This window comes from Aethalodelphis obliquidens, unplaced genomic scaffold (assembly GCF_003676395.1).
Source record: "Aethalodelphis obliquidens isolate GAN/ISIS:26980383/991018 unplaced genomic scaffold, ASM367639v1 scaffold7, whole genome shotgun sequence".
Taxonomy (NCBI): Eukaryota; Metazoa; Chordata; class Mammalia; order Artiodactyla; family Delphinidae; genus Aethalodelphis; species Aethalodelphis obliquidens.
The window spans coordinates 49,158,621-49,186,136 of NW_020837951.1; the positions used below are offsets into that span (position 1 = coordinate 49,158,621).

General features: G+C 37.6%; 1 protein-coding gene across 6 annotated transcripts in view; it reads right to left on the minus strand.

The window, feature by feature from the left end:
• CFAP95 (cilia and flagella associated protein 95) overlaps positions 1 to 27,516 on the minus strand; it is a 122,367-nt gene that overhangs the window by 67,818 nt on the left and 27,033 nt on the right. The gene's annotated exons all lie outside the window — the stretch shown is intronic.

Sequence of the window (27,516 nt, forward strand, 5' to 3'; positions counted from 1 at the left end):
ATGTTTAGTTAAGACTCCAGATGACAGAATATATTAAATTTTAGAATTATTAATGTAGTTCAAAACTACTGTGTCAGCTATTGTTATTTTCTGATGTAAATCTAAGCCAAATGAGAAGAGAAAGATACCTTTTCCATTAGGTTTTATAATCGTCTGCTATCTAGGACTTTAAGAGAAAATTACCCCAGAGAGTCAGCTATATTTCCTGACACATTAGAAGCATTAAAACCAATAGAATCAAAGACTACAAAGAAATATTTGACAATCCTCTTTAAAAATTTCACAGGCAAATGATTTATATGCCAAGATAGTGCTATTTGGCGGCACATTTATCAAACTGACAAATGAAGACTTTCGGGTGTATTTGCAAGAGTCATAAAGAAAATCTTACGTCTTTGGGAGAAATGGTGACATTTCAGACTTATGAAGAGGGACACTGTTTTTCAATGTGTCTCATGCTGTATGCAATCTGTGCATCTACAACTATGAAACCACACAATTTGAAACCTAAACTGCACTCAAAAGAAAAATATTCGACCGAGACAGGTAAGTGAAGTTATTTTCTTCACTCAACATATATTGAACGGCATGTAAATAAGACCCATCATTATTATGAATTTTTTTTCATAAGAAACTCTTCAAAAACAGGAAGCCCTATGGAGAATATTGGGAGTAAACAAGAGGAATACAGCATGGGAGCCTGTCTATCTTAACAGTTGAAACGTTAAATAAATGTTGTCAGTATGATTAACTGCCAAACACATGACTTTGAAAACAGCTGGAGGAACATGTATTAAATGGGGTGACACTATAATTGATTATCCCACCTGGGACACTGTGAGAGGGGAATTAGGTACTAGGTACACTGGGAGTGGTGAAACCAGGATTGTCCTGGTCAAATCAGGATTGGGACATTCTGTTACCCTATGTTTTGATTACTGGATCTCAATTATCTTAAGATCCTAGGAAACTTCTTATGGTTCCTTTGATCTCCGCTCCAGAAACAGCTTACATTGGCTGGGCATAGACACTCTGGGTGGTGGAACAGTAGGACTAAAAAGAGACCGAGTTTTTAAAGTGTATTATATAACAGTAATTACTGTTATCCAAAGAACACCTTGACAGTATATTGGCATGAATGGCATGGAGACCAATTTGGCCCCTGCAAAACAAGAAACAAATGCCTGATTACCTGCATAAACTCCTATCCCTATAGTCTTAATATTACCAGCTTAGATAATTTGAATTAATTACTCTAGAATAACATCAAATGATTATATTATGTGAGCTTAAGGACCATTTTAATGCACATTTCCATGAATCCATGGGCAATGCATACTGAGTAGATAATACAAGGTTCTGTAGTTTCAAAGCAATTCATTTCATTCACACTAGAAACAAATGAAAAAGCCTTTCTTCATAAATAGTATCTATGGTTAAAACAGTCTTCCATTATGAACATAGCTACACAAATGAGCACTTTTTCCATTTCTTCCTAGAAATCATTCAAAAGCAGCAAAGGAAATGGAAAAATTAAAAGAAAACTAATTTTTAGCGAAGTTATTGTATAATCCCTAGATTACACCATGTGCAAGTGTTACTTTAAGCAGCCAAAATCCAGCTGAAGACAAGTGGAAGAAGCAGAGACAAGAAAGAGGATATAGGAAGAAATCTCAGTAGTGAGATTGCCCAGAAGCAGGAGCTCTCAGAGCACCAGCCAAACTACATTCCCATAGTTATGCAGATAAACTCTTTCACTGAAAACAATGGAAAATGCTAGAATATATATATATTTACATTTTGACACATTATAAGTATTTAAGAGCTGAAAATCCAGTGGGGAATTTCCAGGCCAATTTTTGGATGAAAGCCTGTAACCAAAGGGGTAAATAGAACTTTAAAACACCAACTCTGCTGATGCCCTTGGGATATTTGCTAATGTTGCACAGGAGCAATGGCTTCAGGGGCTAGAGGGACTGAAGTCTAGCCCTGGAGCTAACCTAGGAGGGGAGTTTTACAAGGAAGTCTTCCATATGTGATAGATATTATGCTTGCCAATACAATTTCTCCTTTTTACTGGGAATATAAGAGGTTAAATTCCCAGCTCCCTTGCATTTAGTGAAGCCATGTGACTAGCTCTGGCCAATAAAATAAAAATGAGCAGAAATGATATATGTCATTTCTGGGCTAAGACAGTGAAAGCTCTTATGTAATTCTCAACTCTTTTTTTCCCCTGCCAGAGCAATTGATGACTTTCTAGATGGTGGAGCCTCAGTCAACCTGAGTCCCAGAGTATCTATGTGGAGGAGTGCCTACCCTCCACCAAAAACCTAAAGCAGACTCTGTGTGAGCAGGAAGCAAATCTTTATGTGTTAGGCCACTGAGATTTTTGGAGCTGTTTGTTAACACAGATTAAGCCTAGCCTATTCTAACACAAAAATAAGTACCAGAAGTGGGGTAGGTGTTATTATAGCAAAAATCTAAAATACATGGCACTGGCTAAAGACCAGGCAAAGACAATAGGAAGCTGGTATCAGAGGCTGGAGAGGTCAAACATTTGATAGCCTCAGTAGGTTAAGAGTCAAACCAGGTACCTAGTGAGATTGGGAAAAGACTGGAAGACAGTTGTTAGTTCTACATGCAAATAGCTACTGATAATTGGTTTTGCCAAAGTATTTTAAAAAGAGAGAGAGATAAATTCAGGAAATTGTCTAGTTTACAAGAAGATAGAAGGAAATGAGAGATTCCAGAAATTTTGAGCCTTGAAATGTTAAAAGGGCCAACAACTTTTAGATCTCAAACAGAGAGATCTCAAAAAGAGAGAAAACTGAAAAAGACTTGTTCAAGACAAAATTCCATTAAAGCTTTGCCTGGCAGCAAAGTTCATCCTATTGTTAGACCCTCCCAGTGAGTTAAGTTGCATTGGAGCAAGCATATGCTTAAGGAGAGAGTCAAAAAAAAATTCCCAGGGTCTCTGATTTCTGTAACTACAATAGTATCAAAGTGACAGTCAAGGTATTACAAGGATAAAAAGTAAAGAAATATAGCAAGTCTGAGCACTTTGTCTAGAAAGAATTGAGAATGAGGTTACCAGCAGCTGGAACTAACTGGATTCAAACATGTAAGAAACTTCCTAAGCTTTAAAGAATTGTACTTCCAAGTAAGCCAGGGGTGTGCATTTAAAAATCCTTTAACTGTTCAATACTTAAAATAACTTTTGGCCCCCAAACTTCTGGGAACAAAAGGTGAACTGAAAAAGCAAAACAACCCATAGAAGGGCATATTCTACAACATTCATTGCAGGTGTGGTCAAAGAGAATATTGGAAAAGAAAAGATGATACACAGGGCAGAGCCAAGGGCCATAAAGAACAATGGGAAAAGTATGCTGCCAGAAAACAGAATCAGGGTCTAAGCAAAGAACATTTCTGACACCAATGTAGGACTCCCTAACAATGTCTGCCTGACAGGATTTAAGGACCAGAGACAAATGACTGCCCTTTCCATCCTTCCTCTTTCTGAATCGGAGTGCTTATTACAGTTACCTTGTCTCTGTCCCGCCACTTTATATTGGTTATATGGAGACCAAGCAGAAAAATTTCCTGCTTTATAGATTTTTGAACCAAGTAGAGCCACACTAGACTTGGTAGAAAAACAATAGCATAACATATGGAGATCTTGGACTTCTGACCTATGACTAGATAGAATTTGGGTCATTTTCCTTGGGTAAATGGGTAAACATAATTGGTCTGCATGTGGAAAGAGTAAAACCAATATTTGGTGACCTGCCTAAAGAACACAACTTCAAGAGCACATGGAACTTTCATAAAAATTAAGAAAAAATATTTCAATATGTTTGAAAGATATAAATGGTAATACAATAAAACTAGAAATTCATAACACATTTAAAAAGAGATCCTTCTTCAATCTGGAAATATGTAAGCATTTTATCAAACAACTCTTTAATCAAAGATCAATACAAATTGTTGAATTTCTCAAAAATACCAATAAATAGAAATACCACTTATAAGAATCCATAGGATATAGCTAAAGTAGAACCCAGAGAAAAATTCAAGTTTTAAGTACTTATATCAATAGAACAGAAACAATGAAAATAAATAAGTGAAATATCTAATTCAAAAATATTAAAAAGCACAAGTAAGCCAAAAGAAATCAGAATGATAGAATAATTCAAAATAAAAGCAAAATTAAATAAGTTAGAAAACAGAATAAACGAATAAGTAAGCAAAATAGACAAACTCCTATCTAAAAAAATCAAGGAAAAGGGCAGGGGGAGATACAAACAGAATAATATTCCATACATAGGAACATATATTATATGACTCCATTCACATGAAATGTCCAGAATAGGCCAATCTGTAGAGACAGGAAGTAGATTAGTGGTTGTCTAGGGCTCGAGGGCAAAGGGAGGAGGATTTCTTTTAAGGTTAATAAAACTGTTCTAAAATCAGTTGTGTTGATGGATGTACAACTCCATGAATATGCTAAAAGCCTTTGAATTATACACTTTAAAAGGGTGATAGTATAGAATGTAAACTATATCTTAATAAAAATAGGATTGGGCTTCCCTGGTGGCGCAGTGGTTGAGAGTCCGCCTGCTGATGCAGGGGACGCGGGTTCGTGCCCCGGTCTGGGAAGATCCCACATGCCGCGGAGCGGCTGGGCCCGTGAGCCATGGCCACTGAGCCTGCGCGGCCAGAGCCTGTGCTCTGCAACGAGAAAAGCAAAAAAAAAGAAAGGCCCCCTCACAGAAAAAAAAAAAAAAAAAAAAAAAAAAAAAAATAGGATATAACCATCAAAAGAAGAAAACATTTTAAATCATTAAAGACTACTTTCCATAACTCAATGTAAATATATTTGGAAAACTAGACAGCACACACAACTTTCTAAAAAAAACAATTTACAATTGTTCTCAGTAGAGACAAAAAGTCTAAACACACAATTTCCAAAGAAGAAATAGAGAAACTGTCAAAGGAAAAAAGAGCTACCACCTGAAACAGTACTAGGTCCAGATGGTTTTACTGTGGGAGGAAATTTCTTATCTGTGCCTGAATGTCTAGCAGGACATTTGAACTGCCTTGAGCTGCTCACTTGTCAGAGGTACACAGGCATTGGTGGCATCAATAACACCTATAATAAATCACATTACATTCACTATACTCACTTTGACATAAGTGTAAACCAAGCTGAAGTGGTCTTTCCCAACTATTTATATTTATTACAGGATTGTTTTAAAATACCAAAAAATTCCCGTAAGTAAAATGTAATTTATCTAGATGAAATTCTTCTAATTCATACAACACACATACTTATTATTTTAAGGTCTAGGTAGAAGCCCACAATATCTTAACCTCTAGATTGCCTGCAATGAAAATTTCGTTGCTTTGTTGGCATGCACCCCTACAAAGAGAGCAGGTGCCAATGAGCTCTGAAAGCTCAGGATTCTTATACGAGTAGGGAATTCCTTTTCTGTGAAGATCTTTCAGAGACTTTGCTGATCACACCCTTGCTCTGAATGGCCATATGCAAACTAGCTAACGTATATCTGTTGTCCCTACCCATATGACTGTAGGTTTATGGATATGTAACTTGGGCATCATATAGATAGATGGATAAATGCTATTAAGATGCTGTGGCCACCCCAGGAATAGGAGTCACAATTCTTGCAATCACACACTTGACATCACTAGTTATCAGTCATTGTGCAATCAAAAATGCACACATATTTTCAAACACTCTGGGGGAAGGAACAGTAATGCCCTCAGTTGAAAACTAACTAATGTGCCATCTTTAGTTCTTCATGTGAATCCTAGGAGCTAGGACAACCTCCTCTAGAAAACTTTTCCTGGTCTAATAGTCTGTGTGCTCCTCTTGGATGTCCCCAGAGAGCTCTGCTTACCCCAATCCTAGCACGTATCACAGTGCATAGTGATTGCCCAGCAAGCCTCCTCAACTCCCATCTCCTCAACTCCGTATTTTAAACTTTTGCTATAAAATTGGGTATTTGGAAAGTGGAATTCATTCTACACTGTAGTAGCTCTTTATAGGATATAGCAGATATCTATAGGATAGGATGGGATATAGTAGATGTCTATAGGATTATCAGCCTAGCTCTCCTTCTTTCTCCTGGATATGTCCATTTTGCCCCATGGCTATTGGAAAGCTGTCATTTTCCACCAAACCTTGCCCAGTCAGATGACCCCAAACAAATACTTGGCCCAGAAATGGACATCTGACCTGGAATTTTTAAATTCAGAACTGAAAATACCTTAAAAACAACATTTTTGGTGGATGAAGATGTAAGTTATAAATTCCTGAACCACAGCAGCCATGTTTCCTATAGTCTTCAATGATAAGATGAGGCAAACACAATGAGGAAGAGAGAGAAGAAATGAAGCAAGACCCAGATGCACTAGCATCCCTTATGCCTGTTGTTCCTGAGGTCAAGCTGCACCCGTGCCCTCCTTCTTATCTAGTGATCAACCATTCCATGAATATCATGAACTAATTCATTTTCTTGCTTCCTTAGGCTAGTGCAAGCCGAGTATCTGTCAACTGCAATCAAAAGAAGCCTGATCAGTACACACAGAAAATAGTACCGATGGGGTGGCTTCCAAGGCCAACTAAGAGAAGTTTATCTGACAGTGCTAATTCTAGTGCTATTGAAAACCTTGAGCCCTGAGCCTGGGTATCCTGTGTCCATAGACTGAAACTCTCCTTATCAAAATGTCACCAAGCCCCACATTCTTCTTACCTCCTCCTTCACTCCTTACATCCTTACCTAGAAAAGGATCATCAGTAAGAGAAAGAAAGCTGATGAAAAAGCACTTGTGACTATCTTTGAGGAAGACTACAGTAGCATTATGACAAGCCTCTGGTGACTCCTGTTGCCCAGGAGAGAGATGGTCTCAAGGACACATAGGGAGTTGGCTCAGGCAGAGGTACTTGTATACAGCAATGATCTTTCCTAACCCAAGTGCACCCACATGAGGAAATGCCTGTCCTACAATACTCTGCCTTGCAGAGCAAGGGTTATCTTGCAAGTAAAGCTGTTTTATTTTGGCCACCAGTTAAATTGAGCAAAACCTCACGAAAAGGTCAAGGCACAATTTTATAACCACTGGTTTTCAGAAAATGAATTTGGTTGGGATTTCATTAAAGAGAATAGCATTGAAAGAAAAATACAGTCATGACAAAAGGATGTAGAATGTCCTGCATCATCCTGAAAAATAGAAAATAAGGTGCTCCCCCCCGCAAAACTACTACATTCAAAAGCATTTGTGGATATGTGTGTATGTTGAGGAATAAGAATGTAGCACTAGATTAAAAATAACCATGGCATAGGATCTACCATTATAGAACATAGACAAGAATGAAAGCGTGGTTAAACCAAATGAATGTGAATAGCATCATCCTTTTTACCCAACATAAACTAGCAATTAAAAAGATATTTAAAAAAGACTCATAATAAACCATGAAGAATGACTCAGACTCTGAAAGAGATGAAGTATTCTGTTTAAATCCTGATCATTTAGAGAATGTTTGCTTCAGGGGAAGAGCTGTAGAAAGTGATATCAAAGTTTTCAAGTAATTTTACTTGAAATAATACACATTCATTATGGAAAATGTAAAAGTGGCAAAGAGGAAAAAAGAAAATGACAAATAGTCCATAAATCCACCATCCAGTAATAAATATTTTGTGTTACATGGTAAATATCCTTTCAGTCTCTTTTCAATACATACAGACATATATTTTTATCAAAAGAATTCATAACATGCTGTTCCTTTTTTTACTTACTTAAAGTGAGATTATATTTTCAAATATTAATCTTTGCACTTTTCTTTGCTTAACTCTTTAAAATAACCTTTGTTCTAATAAATCAGAGGCATCTACATTTGCCTTGGGAAGATATAGGACTGTTTTGCCAGGAATATGAAGAAAAATAAAGTGCTGGTGATTAACTTCTGACTAACAATAAAATTTTTTAGTCCTGAGTGATGTTTTTCTTGAAAGTCAGGACCTGCTAAGAAGTAAAATGTCTAAATTTCTCAAACTTCTATTAACAACCAGATCCAGAAGCTCCCAAACACAGCATAAGTAGGGTGACCCTATCATTTATTTTGTAAAGAAGATCACTTTAAAAAATGAGAGAAGGGCTTTTAATAAATCTCAGGCCAATGGGAGTAAACTCCACTGGGCAAACCACAGCATACGCACACCCTCTCTGCGGGGCATTTGATGAAAGCTGAATTGAGTGTCAGTGGGCCAGCCACGAGGCCACCATGTTCAGGGATGAGGTGCCCCTACCACAGTGGCTACCACCAGCCTAAGTCAGGGGCCAGGAGAGGATGAGCATGACTTAAGGATCTACAGTCCTAAGGAGAGCCAAAATGGAAATGAGTCTGAAAGCAGGACCTCAGGTCTTTAACAAACCAAGTGGATTAGTCAAAAGTTCACCAGCAGCAGGCACAGAAGTTGGATAAAGGATAAGGTGAACAAGAATAAGGACCCACATGCAGATCTGGGAGCCTCACTCCCCCGTCCCCCAAATGTCATATAACTTCAGTCCCTTATGCACACACACACCACTAGGAAAAGGAGAGGGTGGATGAGGTAGGATTCAGAAGAGTGGGCACTGTTCTGAAAGAGACTATTTTAACCCAAAACAAACTGTTTAAACTCAAAGAGACAGAGAAACCCTTCAATTGGCATGTTTGAACTTTTCTCTGGTAATCAACAGTTGAAAAACCATGAGGATCAGTTTTAGAAAACAAATTTTATATATGCATCTGACTTGAATGCAAATTTCTAATTCTGCTACTGACCAGATAGTAAATATATTTCCATGTCTTTGGTCTACTATCACATCATCTTAAATGGTCACACAGTATTATAATTTACAATGTTTTTTAAAGTATGAGTTAAGAAATTAAGATGTCTCTTTAAAGTGTGAATACCATTTGTCCCTATTTAACTCAAAATTTCCTAAGTACCCGTCAGTCTCTAGTAAGTCATGTACCGCATCTAGGAAGAATATGAGCTTAGCTCCCATTTTTAAATTCTTTACCATTCTAATCGGAAGCCTAATGATTTATACCCCTCTAAATTCACCTATACAGAGGTGACCAAACATGCTTCAATGTCATCCTGTTGTATCAGGATCAGGGCTGTGTATTTGCAGAAACATGGATGGACCTAGAGATTATCATACCAAGCCAAGTAAGTCAGAAAAAGAAAGACAAATACCATATGATATCTCTTATACGTGGACTCTAAAATATGACGCAAATGAACATATCTACGAAACAGAAACGGACTCACAGACAGAGTACAGACTTGTGGTTGCCAAGGGAGAGGACACTGGGAGAAGGAAGGATTGGGAGTTTGGGATTAGCAGATGCAAACTAATATATATAGGATGGATAAACAACAAGGTCCTACTGTGTAGCACAGGGAACTATATTCAATATCCTGTAATAAATTATAATGGAAAAGAATTTGAAAAAGAATATATATATGTATAACTGAGTCATTTTGCTGTACAGCAGAAATTAACACAACATTGTAAATCAACTATACTTCAATAAAATTTTTTAAAAAAAGGATCAGGGCTGTGAAAATCAGCTCTGGCTTTATTACAGATTTGCATTATCCTGTAGTCCTTACCTCAGGGTCTTCTTAAAGCATAAAAAAAGAGGCCCCCAGCCTGCAGTGCCTTTTGTGTTTGTGTGTGTGTCCTTTCTCTCCATTCATTTGTTAATTTCTTTGATAAACATTATTTGAGCACCCACGGTGTTCTTATCCCTTGCCCCAAGGCTTGCTCTTCTCACTTCTCATTACTAACCAAAAAAGCTTCTTTAAAGTCTCTTCTCTCTCCTTTCCACATAACCAAATATTTAAAATGCACAAAATAAGAGTTAAAAGCTTTCGATTGAGGGCTTAAGTTGTTAAAATAGAAGGATGGAGGCTTGCTGGAAGGGGAAGCATGTATGGATTTCAACAGAGGCAGGCTGCAACATGTGGTTACTAAAGGGCTTTCTTATTTTCTTTGCCTTTTTATCCTGATTGTGCGTTGGAGATGTGAGAAGATGGGATTGCTGGCTAAAGAAGATCTATGTAACTCTAGCTTGGTCCTTAGTGGTGTGAAGGACTCTAAATACTTCCAGGTTAGTCCCTGAGAAAACTGCTGTATTTACAGGACGAACATACAGCAAATCAGAAAATTTATCTCTGTTTTCTAATAAGTATACTAATGATAGCCTAGTGCCTTGAAACTGGATTCTCCTCTGAATGTGGAGTACCTTGAATACATATGAACTCCCTGTTCAAAGAGCACAATAGGGTATAAGTCTGAAGAGCATCATAGAAAGCTCTTTAATTTCTTTCTCCAGCCCAAATGATTTTCTGTAAAAATCTTTAAAACTATCAAGTTCCCTACCCCACAATTATCACCGGATTTTAATTTTACTTCCTTTTTCCCCTTTCTCTTTCTGTTTTCTTCCTATAATGCAGACAGGGTTGGGGGAGGACAGTAAAATGCCCAGGCTCTTTAACTTTGGGCTTACGTAGGAGAGAGAAGTAATTGAAATTACAAATATATAAAATTAAGCTAAGTCCTTAAAACTCTTAAGTGTCACCATGGAGACCAGAGCGTGAACTGTTTCATGGAAACTCGAACAAATTTTCTGGCTCATCAGTTATTAACAGATGTCAATTTGGCCAAGGTAGAAGAGATGAGAATAAATAAATAAATAAATAAATAAGAACTAGCCTTACACCAGAGAATTTATTAAGGGCAAATGTAGTTGTTCTGGTTCTTAGTATTCCATTATTCCAGTGAGTGGGAAAATATCCTAAGAGAAAATTTCCCCTTGACTCATAATTCCCGATGGAAACATCTGATGATATAGCTCCATAAATGCTGTAGGAATGAATAGAGAAAGATAATTTCTAGAAAAGGCCTTTCTCACTCAGAAGCATCAAGGTGTGATGCAGGTAATATGGCTCTCTATCCACCACTCCAACTACAAGGAAGACATGGTTCCTAGGCAACCTCTTATCCAATAATGGACCAGAAATAAATATCTCTAACAACCATTCTGGGTATTTCACTTTATCATGTCTATTATACACAACTGTTTTTAATATGTATAGTGAAGTCAAACAGACTTCAATGTGGTATTACATTCCACATAAAGAGTAACACAGGAATTATCCAAATGTTTACTGTATAAGCAGAGGTACCTCAGAATTTCTCCCAGTTAAATTCTATTTTGCAAACCTATAGGCACAGTCCCTTAGCTGATCAAATACTCAGTTGGGAGGCCACCCAAATGGTGTATTTTAGATAGTAGGCATTCATTGATTAAATAACCACTAATAAAAGGTTAAAATTCAATAAATTTTTAATATATAATAAAATAACTCAATAGAAAGCAAACAATTATGACCAGAATGCATAAAAACAAAATGGTCAATGACATTTATTCATTTGGAAGTTTACACAATTTGAACTTTACGCAGTTTTCTAGGACAGACCTTGGTGACTGGTTGAATACAGAAGGAAAACAAGGATGCCAGTAGCACAGCCAGCTCAGAGAAATGCAAGTGCTTCTCAAATCTTACAACTGATTCTCATTATTCAAGGTTGTTATGTTCTATAAAGTCACAAACAATTAGCAAATACTGAATCATTGCTCCTAGGGGAAATACAAGATTAGGTTCCTGTGAGCCTCTGGTCACACTTTCAACAACCAATTAATACATGACCCGGTTTTATGTGCGCTTTTGTTTAAAGACATCTTGTTTAATATATCTTGTTGACTCACTAACACTGAATTCACAGCCAACAGCGCTGTAACTCATGTCTGAATGAAAATTATGTAATGCACATATTTTCTCCATAAGGCACATCACAGCCTTCTTGCACTTAGGAACACTAGACAGCACTTCAGCACTATGTTTGGGGGCCATCTGAACAATGATATCACCAACAAAAAGTAAAAAAATGCAAAAAACATGGCACTAAATAGACCATGAAAAGAATACTTGTTTACAGTAAGAGGAGCTGAAACAAGAAGACAGAGTGTCTGACATCAACTGAGAATATGTGTGTGGGATGATTCAAATTTTTTGCCTCTCTGCACATGTCCATAAATGACTATGAAAGTGCTGCAAATATTGATGTAGGGTTCCATATAAATTTTTGCAAGTAGATGAATTTGCAAACACAGAATTTACAGATAATGAGATCAAGTGTATTTACCAACTATAAAGAACTCTTTCTATTTCCCTATGATGCTGCTTCTTACTATTACATTGTACTTGCCTGTTCTCTTTTGTATACCTATGGAACTCCTATTCTTCCTTCTAAACCTTGCTCAGAAAACCATATACACACTAACCTCCCCCTCCTGTTACTTTTGCCTCTTATACTCATCTCTATTTTGCACAAATCAGATTATACTGAATTTACTGACGTTTTTCTTTACTGGCCTATGAAATTAGTTGAGGTCAGTGACCATGTCCTAGTACATGTATATAACCTTTACTGTGCTTACTATGTGCCAGGCTATATGTCAGAAGATACTTCACATACAATACCTTGTTTAGTCTTACAAGAATCCTATCACCCCCATTTTACAGTTGCAGAAACAGAGGCCTAGAACAGTCATGTCACTTGTTATATCAAAAGCTGCAGAGTTGGTATTCAAACCTAAAGCTCAAGCTTTTAACCATTATGTTATCCTAAATAAATATTAGTTACCATATATTATTGACTGCTTACTATGTGCAAGGCATGGTATTAAATGCTTTATACAAATTATCTCACTGAATCCACTTTATCCATCTCTGTGTCTCCAACACACGGCACAGTGCATGACACAAAAATGTTTGTTGGGTTAAATTTATTTCTTACTGCCCCCAAACCTTTCTAAAACCAACAGCATGAGAACTCTCTACATTTCCAGCAGTGGCCAGAATGACTTTGTGTTACACCACCCTTCTCTCCTACCAAGTTCCTCATCTCCTTCTCATCTATATTCTTCTGTGGTTTTGCTATTGATGTCTATGATGTCCACAAGGCAACTTTTCAAAGCAAAGGTAGTACAGAAGGGAGCAGAAGCACTGTCCACTTGAAAAAGGTCTTTCTCTTTAACAGTAATTTCTGGCAGTGATTTATATTATGACCTAAATCCTTATGGAGTAACAAAATCATGAAAGAGCTAAGTGTTTTGCTTGAGGGCTGTGAGGTAAGCCCTGTATGAGGTTAAAGGAGGATTTTCTGCTTCCCAATGTAGATTTTTATTCTAAATTAATATAGCCTCTCACAGTGAGCTCAATATAGGCAGAGAGTTGGTTTTAGGGATGAGAAGTAAAAGGGAGAGAGTTCATGGGAAAGTGAGTAGGCTGTAGCAAGTTTGCAAGACAGAAACAATGGGATTCACATATTATACATTACATGAATGAATGGGATCAAGAGGACTTAGCCTTAGGGCTAGAGTCAAAATCATCTTCTTTCAAAGGTGAAAGTATAAAGAAGACAAGATTTGAGATTTCATTTCAAATCTTCCTCTTTCCCAGAATATTCCAAGTAGTCCAAAAACAATTACTGTCAATAGTACAGCCAGGAAAATTGACCCAAAGGATAGAATTCTAAATACCCTAAAAGGCCCCACTGTTCTGCCAATTAAATGTCATGGTTTCACTATCAGTCACTGTAATATTTAATAAACAGGAGAATCTCTAAGTGAATTCCAAACCCAAAGCCTAATGCAGAGGAAGTAAATGTTTCCTGAAGCCAGGAAAGAACCTGAAATTACCACAGAAAGAAGGAGTAGACTCATCTTAAGGAGTAGCCAGTGTTCAGCTCCAGTACATTCATAGTTGGCAGAAAGAATAAAATCCTCTGTTGCCAAGCCTTTCAGATTTTCAAGAGAAGACACAATCCTAGATTTCCACGTGAAATCTCCTGGTTTTAAATGTGGGCAATTAATTTAAAAGAAAAATGTAAACACAGTGCATGTCAAATAAACTATGTCTGTTGGTTTACCCAGTGAGGGATGCCGGTCTGCAGTCTCTGGCCAGAATAGTCCTAGTAGCCTAGGGAATATTTTAACGACCTCTTTCAAATCATTCATTGTGCCTCACTGCCCCCAAGAAACGGCAGTTCTGGAGGCCATCCTCTGAACAGACATCTCCTCCTCCTGTGCCCTCGGTCTCCTAACAGACCCTGCCTTTTGTAAGTAAGCACTCGTCTCAGAACATGATTTCCAGGCCTCTGCAGACACCCTCCACCTACACTGTGTGGGTGATCTATGACCTCTGGTAGACAGGGTCTGGCTGCAGCAGGTCTCCGTGTGTGCTAGGGAGCTGCTCTTGGAGGGCTTTCCTATCTCATCCTCCCTGCCCCTACTCTCACTCTGACCCTCGCCATCTCTCCTTTGAAGATGTTTCCCTTTCCTTTCTCTTTCTTCTCTCCCAGTTCTCTCTCTTGTATGATCTTTTTCTTTCTTTCTCTGCTTTTCTTTTCCTCTTTTCTCATTCTTCTCTGTTTATTTTATCCTCTCCACCCTTGTCCTCTCTCTCTTACTCTCCTTTCCTCTCCTCCCCCATCCCTTCCCTTCTTCTCCCTCTCCCAGCACCTAGAAACTGCAAGAGAGCTCGCTCACCAGGAATACACCAGCACTGGCTTCGAGTATTTCTTGTGATGGGAGCGGAGGGTTAGGGAGCCCTTGCGCTCCATCAAGTCCGTGGGTCCAAGTTCAAACCAGTGTTGACTACCGCTACACCAACCCTGGCAGGAGCTGTCACAGCTCCCCATGGCTGCCCTCCTGTTACAGATCTCAGAGGATTTCTCTCTGCACCTATCCTGTTGCCTGTGCCGACACAGCCCAAGATTCGGCTTCTCTCATCTCCTAAGCAACCTGGGGCGGGGTCAATGTAAAGGGCGGGGCCAGTAGAAAGACGTATCTCTCAAGCCTAAAAGCCCTGGTTTCCTAGACAGTGAACGCAGATACTGCTTAGAAACTACACTTCCCAGAATGCAATGAGGGGAGCGAGCGGGCTATATAGAGGTTGAGAGGGACACCTGCATCCTGGGATCTGTAGTTTCGCTCTCCTAACAGTCTACTCCTCAGAGTGGGCGGAGTTAAGGGGGAGCGCTGGGTCACTTAAGGAGGACTAAGTGGACCTGAGCCCGGAGCTGGTCTATTGGGGCTGTCCTTGCGGAAGTTTCTTTTTACCATTCATCATCTGTTGCCACCACACCTTCTGCTTACAAGTTATGTAAATTTAACTAAAAGGGAGCAAGAGAACACCCCTCAAACCATAAAATATGTCTTTTCTATATAGTTTTCTAAATAAGAAAGAGGAGCAGAATTGTTTAGCAAATCAGCTAAAAAGTTTGAGGATGAAAAAGGCTTGGCTGGTCCCAGTTTCAGCTGTTCTCTCAACCTTTCTGAGCACGAATTTCTTCCTCTGAAAAACGAGGGAGGGAATGGGATCGTGGAGGGGGCTGAGAAGGACACAAGAATCAGAGGTCCCTTCAGGCTGTAATGGCTGAAAGACTCAATCTCTAGGTACAGTTTAGGGCTCTAGGGCATTCAGCTCCCCAAGATTTGCCAAATTCTTCTCGCCTTAACATTTAACAGTTAATATGTGGTGACAATACAAACTCATCACATTATTGTTTTGTAAGTTATATGCAAGAAGGAGATTTTAAAAAGATTATCTACAGCATTGCCGTCAGGAAATCTTGTGCTTATTCCACTTTTGAGTTTCCAAGAAAAGAGTATTTAGCACATCAGAATTCTCCTCCCCAACCTCAGCTGAGCACCTTAAGGGCATTAATGAACTTAATCATGGCCATCCCTCGGACCTGGCATAGCGCTTAATATATACATACCATATATACATACCATCAGTGAACTAATGAATGAATATTATGTTTGATTACCTTAGATTTATCCGGGCTTCCATAAATTATAGAAGTTTCTTACTTTAAGAAGGCCACATTACACAAAAAATTCAAATGTAAAAACACAAATTAAGAGATATTTTACATTACAAATAGATTTTATAGTTCACAGAAGATTTATTATGGCACTCCTATAGATAGCGAAGTGCTCTTCTGGATCAGATTTCACAAATTTGATTACACACAACTACTAAGTGCTTTTTTGTGGCCTGTGGTACTCAGTGTGGGCACCTGTGGTACCCAGTGTGGGCACCTGTGGTATGCTTAGGCCCCTATTTTACTGACAGCTACAGTTAAGCCATGTTTTTTAGAACCAAATAAATAGTCCACTGTCACCAGCTTAGTGCTAGTAGAGCGCTGACAGCTATTTTTGCCCTTTTCTTCTTGAAAGAATGAAAAGAAAAATAGAAATTAAAACGGTAAACAAGATCCAAGTTAAGCTCAATTCTGTCCAAAGCATAGCACATTGCTGTCACTCCAAAATTATTACCATCATACTATCTTTCAGTTTATTTTATTTTATTTAAGCTTAAAGTGTATTTATTTTACTTATGCTTTAAGTGATAGCAACATAATATATGTGCAACCAAGATGTCAGGTCTCTGTAGCCAATCTGACTCAGAGCCAAGCCCTTTCTCTGGTGCTGCTGAGATTTAAAAGCTCTTTAGCACACCAAGTAGCAATATAGTATGAAAACAAACAAAACAAACATAATTTGTTATTTTAGAGTTCCTTAAGCCAAGGTGACAGCCTTTTGAAGTCTAAGAAAATGCTTTTTCCCTCTTTATATCAGCTCTTTCCTCTTTCCTCTTTGTATCAGCTTTATAAACTTTACTGTCTTCTGTGTCTACTAAATACTTTTCAACATCCTCGAGCTGAGATGTAGGAAATTAACTCTCTGATACCCTCAAGTTCAGACGTATTCTATTCTCTTTGTATACATCAGTACATTCTGTGGAATTTTTCGTTCCTGATTCCGTCCTTACCAGTAATAGAACAGTATTTATTGCAGAGGGGTTTTGTGAGAATTACATAAGATGATAAATATATTGAAAGCAGAAGGAACAGTTCCTAATACATGCTCAGCCCTCAATTAAATTTCAATTACTAATGCTATTACTACATCCCAACTTTGTCCTTATCATTTTGGAAAAGTATTCTAAAATGTGCTTGTTGTTTGTGTAGAGTTTCCTAACTATACTTCACTGTTCTTCAAGCTTTGTCTGTCTACAAGGTCTATTTAATGAATATCTTTTAATCATATTTTAATATGAAATTTAATAGTCTGAATCAGAAAAATGTTGGCAAGATATTTTGATGTTATCAGTGATAACAATGGTTTCGTATTCATATGGAATCTTTTCAAGACCATTATTAATAAGCTTTATTCTTTATAAAATCACTGACCCTCAACATACTTCAGTTATTCCTATTTTCCTCAAGCTTCATCAAACCAATGTAGTGTAGGGCTTAATGCAATGCCTTCTATTATATTAATCTCTTTTCACCGTAACATCCTTGGGGTTAGAAAATCACAGCTCAGGTGGCTGAAACAGGACTTCTCTGTAAGATAATTGCAGGCAGACCAACTCGGGAAGTGGGAATCCCTTCATCTGAGCCTACTCTAGTATATTTCTTTATTAGCTTTATCAGATCCTTAAAGAGGTTGCCAAGAAGACCTGACAAGAACAGCAAACCTAAAACAGATGTAACCCAGCCAGATGTAAATGCCTACAGAGGTTAACCTCTTTACCATCTCCTTTCCTTCCTGTCTTAATAGTCTGCTCAGTTCTTGGAAAAGCCCCTGCTCAGGACCTTCCAAAGTCACCATCATTGTATCCTCTCCCAGCATTAAAATTCTTCTACCAAATGTCATGCAATTACCTGAGAGAAAAATTTTAATTATGTAAGAAAATTAATTTGTACCATCTCCATGTTGAATCTAGTTTAAGTCTATTGAAAACTTGTATTTAAATTGTATAAAACTTAGAAGCTTAAAACTGAGTATTTATGTCCTAATCAAGGGTTGCATAGTAATTTTTTAGTTCCCCAGAAATAAGGACCTCCATATATACATCTAGGGGCCCACTTTCAAATATTTTGTATAAAAAAGTTAGAGTTCACCAGTTTGTCAAAATGAATGAGAGGTGTCTGGTCCTCCCCGCTCCCTCTGTCCCCCCTGTCTCCTGACCTCTCTCCCACCTCTCCCTTCTTCTTTTCCTTTTCCCCACTTTTCCTCCACTTATCCCTTCCTCTTCCATCTCTACTCATCTTCTTGCCTTCTTTCCTCTCCTCTCTTCTGCCTTCCCTCTCCCTGCTTCCTGTTCCTCTTCTTCCTTCTGTGAGAAGCGGTATGGATATTAGAACCAGAATCTACTGCTGAGCACCCAAGACAATCTGGTACAATTCAGTTACATGAAAAATATGAAAGAAAAATAGTAAAACCTAGAAATCAGGACCAAAGTTTATATGAATAAGCTCATGTTTAACGACCCAGGAACTCTCAAAGGAATCAACACCAATGAAAGCTTCAATCTTCTTTCCTTTCCTTTAACTATTCATAACTACCAACAGTCTTTTCCAGAAGAATTTAACCTTGAGTATGATTCCTCTGTGCTTCTAATTTGTATTGCAAACATATTAGGCATTGATCTGCCCTCAAACCATTATTAACTAGTACTGATTAAGTCCTGTCATGCAAGAGGCAATACTTCTGGAACTGCAACTCTCAGCATGGGGATTAATTTATTAAATATTCAATTCAGCATTTCCCTTATTTTTTAATGTCTTTATTGAAGTATAATTGCTTTACAATGTTGTGTTAGTTTCTGCTGTATAACAAAGTGAATCAGCTATATGTATACATATATCCCCATATCCCCTCCCTCTTGCGTCTCCCTCCCACCCTCCCTATCCCAACCCTCTAGGTGGTCACAAAGCACTGAGCTGATGACCCTGTGCTATGCAACTGCTTCCCACTAGCTATCTATTTTACGTTTGGTAGTGTCTATATGTCAATGCTACTCTCTCACTTCGTCCCAGCTTCCGCTTCCCTCTCCCCGTGTCCTCAAGTCCATTCTCTACGTCTGCGTCTTTATTCCTGTCCTGCTCCTAAGTTCATTGGAACCATTTTTTTTTTTTTTTTTAGATTCCATATATAGGTGTTAGCATACAGTATTTGTTTTTTTCCTTCTGACTTACTTCACTCTGTATGACAGACTCTAGGTCCATCTACCTCCCTACAAATAACTCAATTTCGTTTCTTTTTATGGCTGACTAATATTCCATTGTATATATGTGCCACATTTCTTTATCCATTCATCTGTCAATGGACACTTAGTTTTCTTCCATGTCTTGGCTACTGTAAATAGTGCCGCAGTGAACATTGTGGTACATGTCTCTTTTTGAATTATGCTTTTCTCAGGGTATATGCCCAGTAGTGGGATTGCTGGCCATATGTTAGTTCGTTCTATTGTTAGTTTTCTAAGGAACCTCCATACTGTTCTCCATAGTGGCTGTATCAATTTACATTCCCACCAACAGTGCAAGAGCGTTCCCTTTTCTCCACACCCTCTCCATCATCTATTCTTTGGGGATTTTTTGATGATGACCATTCTGACTGGTGTGAGGTGATACCTCACTGTAGTTTTGATTTGCATTTTTCTAATGATCAGTGATGTTGAACATCCTTTCATGTGTTTGTTGGCCATCTGTATATATTCTTTGGAGAAATGTCTATTTAGGCTTTCTGTCCATTTTTGGATTGGGTTGTTTGTTTTTTTGATATTGAGCTGCATGAGCTGCTTGTATATTTTGGAGATTAATCCTTTGTCAGTTGCTTCGTTTGCAAGTATTTTCTCCCATTCTGAGGATTGTCTTTTCATCTTGTTTACAGTTTCCTCTGCTGTGCAAAAGCTTTTAAGATTCATTAGGTCCCATTTGTTTATTTTGGTTTTTATTTTCATTACTCTAGGAGGTTGGTCAAAAAAGATCTTACTGCCATTTATGTCAAAGAGTGTTTTTCCTATGTTTTCTTCTAAGGGTTTTATAGTGTCTGGTCTCACATTTAGGTCTTTAATCGATTTTGAGTTTGTTTTTCTGTATGGTGTTAGGCAGTGTTCTAATTTCATTCTTTTACATGTAGCTGTCCAGTTTTCCCAGCACCATTTATTGAAGAGGCTGTCTTTTCTCCATTGTATGTTCCTGCCTCCTTTGTCATAAATTAGGTTATCATATGTGTGTGGGTTTATCTCTGGGCTTTCTATCCTGTTCCATTGATCTATATTTCTGTTTTTGTGCTAGTACCATACTGTCTTGATTCCTGTAGCTTTGTAGTATAGTCTGAAGTCAGGGAGCCTGATTCCTTCGGCTCCTTTTTTCGTTCTCAAGATTGCTTTGGCTATTTGGGATCTTTTGTGTTTCCATACAAATTGTAAAATTTTTTGTTCTAATTCTGTGAAGAATGCCATTGGTAATTTGATAGGGATTACATTGAATCTGTAGATTGCTTTGGGTAGTATAGTCATTTTCACAATAATGATTCTTCCAATCCAAGAACATGGTATATTTCTCCATCTGTTTATGTCATCTTTGATTTCTTTCATCAGTGTCTTATAGTTTTCTGAGTACAGGTTTTTACCCCCTTAGGTAGCTTTATTCCAAGGTATTTTATTCTTTTTGTTGTGATGCTAAATGTGATTGCTTCCTTAATTATTCTTTCTGATCTTTCATTGTTAGTATACAGGAATGCAAGAGATTTCTGTGCATTAATTTTTTATCCTGCTACTTTACCAAATTCATTGATTAGCTCTAGTAGTTTTCTGGTGGCATCTTTAGGATTCTCCATGTATAGTATCATGTCACCTGCAAACAGTGACAGTTTCACTGCTTCTTTTCCAGTTTGGTTTCCTTTTATTTCTTTTTCTTCTCTGATTGCCATGGCTAGGACTTCCTTATTCAACTATGTTGAATAAGAGTGGCAAGAGTGTACATTCTTGTCTTGTTCCTGATCTTAGAGGAAATGCTTTCAGTTTTTCACCATTGAGAATGATATTAGCTGTAGGTTTTTCATATATGGCCTTTATTATGTTGAGGTAGGTTCCCTCTATGCCCATTTTCTGGACAGTCTTTGTCATAAATGGGTGTTGAATTTTGTCAAAAGCTTTTTCTGCATCTATTGAGATGAAAATATGGTTTTTATTCCTTAATTTGTTAATGTGGTATATCACATTGATTGATTTGCATATATAGAAGAATCCTTGCATCCATGAGATAAATCCCATTTGATCATGGTGTATAATCCTTATAATGTGTTGTTGGATTCCATTTGCTAGTATTTTGTTGAGAATTTTGTACCTATATTCATCAGTGATATTGGCCTGTAATTTTGTTTTTTTGTGATATCTTTGTCTGGTTTTGGTATCAGGGTGATGGTGGCCTCGTAGGACAAATTTGTGATTGTTCCTCCCTCTGCAATTTTTTGAAAGAGTTTGAGAGAACAGGTGTTAGCTCTCCTCTAAATGTTTGATAGAATTTGCCTGAAAAGCCATCTGGTCTTGGACTGTTGTTTGTTGGAAGATTTTTTTTTTTTAACATCTTTATTGGGGTATAATTGCTTTACAATGGTGTGTTAGTTTCTGCTTTATAACAAAGTGAATCAGTTATATATATACATATGTTCCCATATCTCTTCCCTCTTGTGTCTCCCTCCCTCCCAACCTCCCTATCCCACCCCTCCAGGCGGTCACAAAGCACCGAGCTGATATCCCTGTGCCATGCAGCTACTTCCCACTAGCTATCTACGTTACGTTTGTTAGTGTGTATATGTCCATGACTCTCTCTCGCCCTGTCACAGATCACCCTTCCCCCTCCCCATATCTGCAAGTCCGTTCTCCAGTAGGTCTGTGTCTTTATTCCTGTCTTACTGTACGTTCTTCATGACATTTTTTTTTCTTCTTAAATTCCATATATATGTGTTAGCATATGGTATTTGTCTTTTTCTTTCTGACTTACTTCACTCTGTATGACAGACTCTAGGTCTATCCACCTCATTACAAATAGCTCAATTTCGTTTCTTTTTATGGCTGAGTAATATTCCATTGTATATATGTGTCACATCTTCTTTATCCATTCATCCGATGATGGACTCGTACGTTGTTTCCATCTCCGGGCTATTGTAAATAGAGCTGCAATGAACATTTTGGTACATGACTCTTTTTGAATTTTGCTTTTCTCAGGGTATATGCCCAGTAGTGGGATTGCTGGGTCGTATGGTAGTTCTATTTGTAGTTTTTTAAGGAACCTCCATACTGTTCTCCATAGTGGCTGAACCAATTCACATTCCCACCAGCAGTGCAAGAGTGTTCCCTTTTCTCCACACTCTCTCCAGCATTTATTGTTTCTAGATTTTTTGATGATGGCCATTCTGACTGGTGTGAGATGATATCTCATTGTAGTTTTGATTTGCATTTCTCTAATGATTAATGATGGTGAGCATTCTTTCATGTGTTTGTTGGCAGTCTGTATATCTTCTTTGGAGAAATGTCTATTTAGGTCTTCTGCCCATTTTTGGACTGGGTTGTTTGTTTTCTTGTTATAGAGCTGCATGAGCTGCTTGTAAATTTTGGAGATTAATCCTCTGTCAGTTGCTTCATTTGCAAATATTTTCCCCCATTCTGAGGGTTGTCTTTTGGTCTTGTTTATGGTTTCCTTTGTTGGGCAAAAGCTTTGAAGTTTCATTAGGTCCCATTTGTTTATTTTTGTTTTTATTTCCATTCCTCTTGGAGGTGGGACAGAAAGGATCTTGCTGTGATTTATGTCATAGAGTGTTCTGTCTATGTTTTCCTCTAAGAGTTTGATAGTTTCTGGCCTTACATTTAGGTCTTTAATCCATTTTGAGCTTATTTTTGTGTATGGTGTTAGGGAGTGATCTAATCTCATACTTTTACATGTATCTGTCCAGTTTTTCCAGCACCACTTATTGAAGAGGCTGTCCTTTCTCCACTGTACATTCCTGCCACCTTTATCAAAGATAAGGTGTCCATATGTGCATGGGTTTATCTCTGGGCTTTCTATCCTGTTCCATTGATCTATCTTTCTGTTTTTGTGCCAGTACCATACTGTCTTGATTACTGTAGCTTTGTAGTATAGTCTGAAGTCAGGGAGCCTGATTCCTTCGGCTCCTTTTTTCGTTCTCAAGATTGCTTTGGCTATTCGGGGTCTTTTGTGTTTCCATACAAATTGCAAAATTTTTTGTTCTAGTTCTGTGAAAAATGCCAGTGGTAGTTTGATAGGGATTGCATTGAATCTGTAGATTGCTTTGGGTAGCAGAGTCATTTTCACAATGTTGATTCTTCCAATCCAAGAACATGGTATATCTCTCCATCTATTTGTATCATCTTTAATTTCTTTCATCAGTGTCTTATAATTTTCTGCATACAGGTCTTTTGTCTCCTTAGGTAGGTTTATTCCTAGATATTTTATTCTTTTTGTTGCAATGGTAAATGGGAGTGTTTTCTTGATTTCAATTTCAGATTTTTCATCATTAGTATATAGGAATGCCAGAGATTTCTGTGCATTAATTTTGTATCCTGCCACTTTACCAAATTCATTGATTAGCTCTAGTAGTTTTCTGGTAGCATCTTTAGGATTCTCTATGTATAGTATCATGTCATCTGCAAACAGTGACAGGTTTACTTCTTCTTTTCTGATTTGAATTCCTTTAATTTACTTTTCTTCTCTGATTGCTGTGGCTAAAACTTCCAAAACTATGTTGAATAAGAGTGGTGAGAGTGGGCAACCTTGTCTTGTTCCTGATCTTAGTGGAAATGCTTTCAGTTTTTCACCATTGAGGATAATGTTGGCTGTGGGCTTGTCATATATGGCCTTTATTATGTTGAGGAAAGTTCCCTCTATGCCTACTTTCTGCAGGGTTTTTATCATAAATGGGTGTTGAATTTTGTCAAAAGCTTTCTCTGCATCTATTGAGATGATCAAATGGTTTTTCTCCTTCAATTTGTTAATATGGTTAATCACATTGATAGATTTGCGTATATTGAAGAATCCTTGCATTCCTGGAATAAACCCCACTTGATCATGGTGTATGATCCTTTTAATGTGCTGTTGGATTCTGTTTGCTAGTATTTTGTTGAGGATTTTTGCATCTATGTTCATCAATGATATTGGCCTGTAGTTTTCTTTCTTTGTGTCATCCTTGTCTGGTTTTGGTATCAAGGTGATGGTGGCCTCGTAGAAGGAATTTGGGAGTGTTCCTCCCTCTGAGAAGGGGGATAGGTGTTAGCTCTTCCCTAAATGTTTGATAGAATTCGCCTGTGAAGCCATCTGGGCCTGGGCTTTTGTTGGTTGGAAGATTTTTAATCACAGTTTCAATTTTAGTGCTTGTGATTGGTCTGTTCATATTTTCTATTTCTTCCTGATTCAGTCTTGGCAGGTTGTGCATTTCTAAGAATTTGTCCATTTCTTCCAGATTGTTCATTTTATTTGCATAGAGTTGCTTGTAGTAATCTCTCATGATCTTTTGTATTTCTGCAGTGTCAGTTGTTACTTCTCCTTTTTCATTTCTAATTCTATTGATTTGAGTCTTCTCCCTTTTTTTCTTGATGAGTCTGGCTAGTGGTTTATCTATTTTGTTTATCTTCTCAAAGAACCAGCTTTTAGTTTTATTGATCTTTGCTATTGTTTCCTCCATTTCTTTTTCATTTATTTCTGATCTGATTTTTATGATTTCTTTCCTTCTGCTAGCTTTGGGGTTTTTTTGTTCTTCTTTCTCTAATTGCTTGAGGTGCAAGGTTAGGTTGTTTATTCGAGATGTTTCCTGCTTCTTAAGGTGGGCTTGTATTGCTATAAACTTCCCCCTTAGAACTGCTTTTGCTGCATCCCATAGGTTTTGGGTCGTTGTGTCTCCATTGTCATTTGTTTCTAGGTATTTTTTTATTTCCTCTTTGATTTCTTCAGTGATCACTTTGTTATTAAGTAGTGTATTGTTTCAATTTCATTACTTGTGATAGGTCTGTTTATATTTTCTAATTCTTCCTGGTTCAGTCTTGGAAAGTTGTACCTTTCCAAGAATTTGTCCATTTCTTCAAGGTTGTCTATTTTATTGGAATATAGTTGCTTGTAGTAGTCTCTTATAATCCTTTGTATTTCTGTGATGTCAGTTGTAATTTCTCCTTTTTCATTTTAATTTTATTGATCTGAGTCCTCTCCCTTTTTTCTTGATGTATCTGGCTAAAGGTTTATCAATTTTGTTTATCTTCTCAAAGACCCAACTTTTTTTGTTTTTGCGGTACGCGGGCCTTTCGCTGTTGTGGCCTCTCCCGTTGCGGAGCACAGGCTCCGGACACAGAGGCTCACGGGCCTAGCCATTCTGCAGCACGTGGGATCTTCCCGGACCGGGGCACGAACCCGTGTCCCCTGCATCGGCAGGCAGACTCTCAACCACTGCGCCACCAGGGAAGCCCAGAACCAACTTTTAATTCTATTGATATTTGATATTGTTTTCATTTCTATTTCATTTATTTCTGCTCTGATATTTATGCTTTCTTTCCTTCTACTGACTTTGGGTTTTCTTTGTTCTTCTTTCTCTAGTTGCTTTAGGTGTAAGGTTAGATAGTTTATTTGTGATTTTTCTTGTTTCTTGAGGTGAGATTGAATTGCTATAAACTTCCCTCTTAGAACGCTTTTGCTGTGTCCCATAGGCTTTGGGTTGTTGTGTTTTCATTGTCATTTGTTTCTATTTATTTTTTAATTTCCTCTTTTATTTCTTCAGTGATCTCTTGGTTATCTAGTAGTGCACTGTTTAGCCTCCATGTATTTCTGTTTTTTACAGCTCTTTTTTTTTCCTGTAGTTGATTTCTAATCTCATAGTGTTGTGGTCAGAAAAGATGCTTCATACAATTTCAATTTTCTTAAATTTACTGAGGCTTGATTTCGGACCCAAGATGTGATCTATCCTGGAGAATGTTCCATGTGCATTTGAGAAGAAAGTGTATTCTGTCACTTCCGGGTGGAATGTCCTATAAATACCAACTGAATCTATCTGGTCTATTGTGTCATTTAAAGCTTGTGTTTCTTTATTTATTTTCTGTTTGGATGATCTGTCCATTGGTGTAAGTGGGGTGTTAAAGTCCCCCACTATTATTGTGTTACTGTCGATTCCCCCTTTTATGGTTGTTAGCATTTGCCTTATGTATTGAGGTGTTCCTATGTTGGGTGCTTCAATATTTATAATTGTTATATCTTCTTCTTGGACTGATCCCTTGATCATTACGTAGTGTCCTTCCTTATCTCTTGCAACAGTCTTTATTTTAAAGTCTATTTTATCTGATATGAATATTGCAACTTCAGCTTTCTTTTGACTTCCATTTGCATGGAATATCTTCTTCCATCCCCTCAGTTTCAGTCTGTATGCGTCCCTTGTTCTGAGGTGGGTCTCTTGTATAGATGGGTCTTATTTTTGTATCCATTCAGCCAGTCTGTGTATTTTGGTTGGGGCATTTAATCCATTTACATTTAAGGTAATTATTGATGTGTATGTTCCTATTACCATTTTCTTAATTATTTTAGGTTTGTTTTTGTGGGTCTTCTTCTTCCCTTGTGTTTCCTGACTAGAGAAGTTCCTTTAGCATTTGTTGCAAAGGTGCTCTGGTGGCGCTGAATTCTCTTAGCTTTTGTTTGTCTGTAAAGCTTTTGATTTCTCTGTCAAATCTGAATGAGAGCCTTGCTGGGTAGAGTAATGTTGGTTGTAGGTTTTTCCCTTTCATCACTTTAAATAATCATGCCGCTCCCTTCTGGCCTGCAGAGTATTTTAAATGTAATCATATAGCTCATGCTGTGTCATCTCTTCTCATTTAGTGTCTGTTCTATTTAGTTTAAGATGAACTAAATTTCTATTTTTGAGTGAACCTTATCATTATTCTTGAAAAATATGTCATATTTTCTCCCACTGTTGATATGCATGAGGAGAATATTTTGTGTAATAATTAACTGCCTTTTTTTCTTGGCACATTATGAGAATTAATTTGGAAGTAAAATATATTAACGATTACTCTTATTTACCAATTTGAAAGTTTTCTTCAAAACTGTGACACAAAATTTCCTTCCATTATAGTCAGAATGTGGGATAAATGTTTCTTCCAGATGGGTATCATTTCTTATTTTTTATCTAAATGTATAAGGGTCATGGAATAAACAAGCCTAGAATCTGGGCTCATAGGAAGGGAGAGTAAAGGTTATTTGGTACAGCATCATAGTCAAAGTAGAAATGTACTCCTGGCCTCTAAACTACTGCTGAGAATAGTTATCTTACCTCCACATAAGCTCAGAGTCTAGAGCACACAATTCACAAAGGCGGCCCATTCCAATACTGTACAAGTATAATCATAGGTTCCATCTTATGCTGAGCTAATGTGAACCTCCTTGCTTGATGCACCTGTTGCTTCTGCTTCTTGAAAATGGAAGATAAGCCTTATTTCTCTTGAGCACAAGATCGTTTCAGAG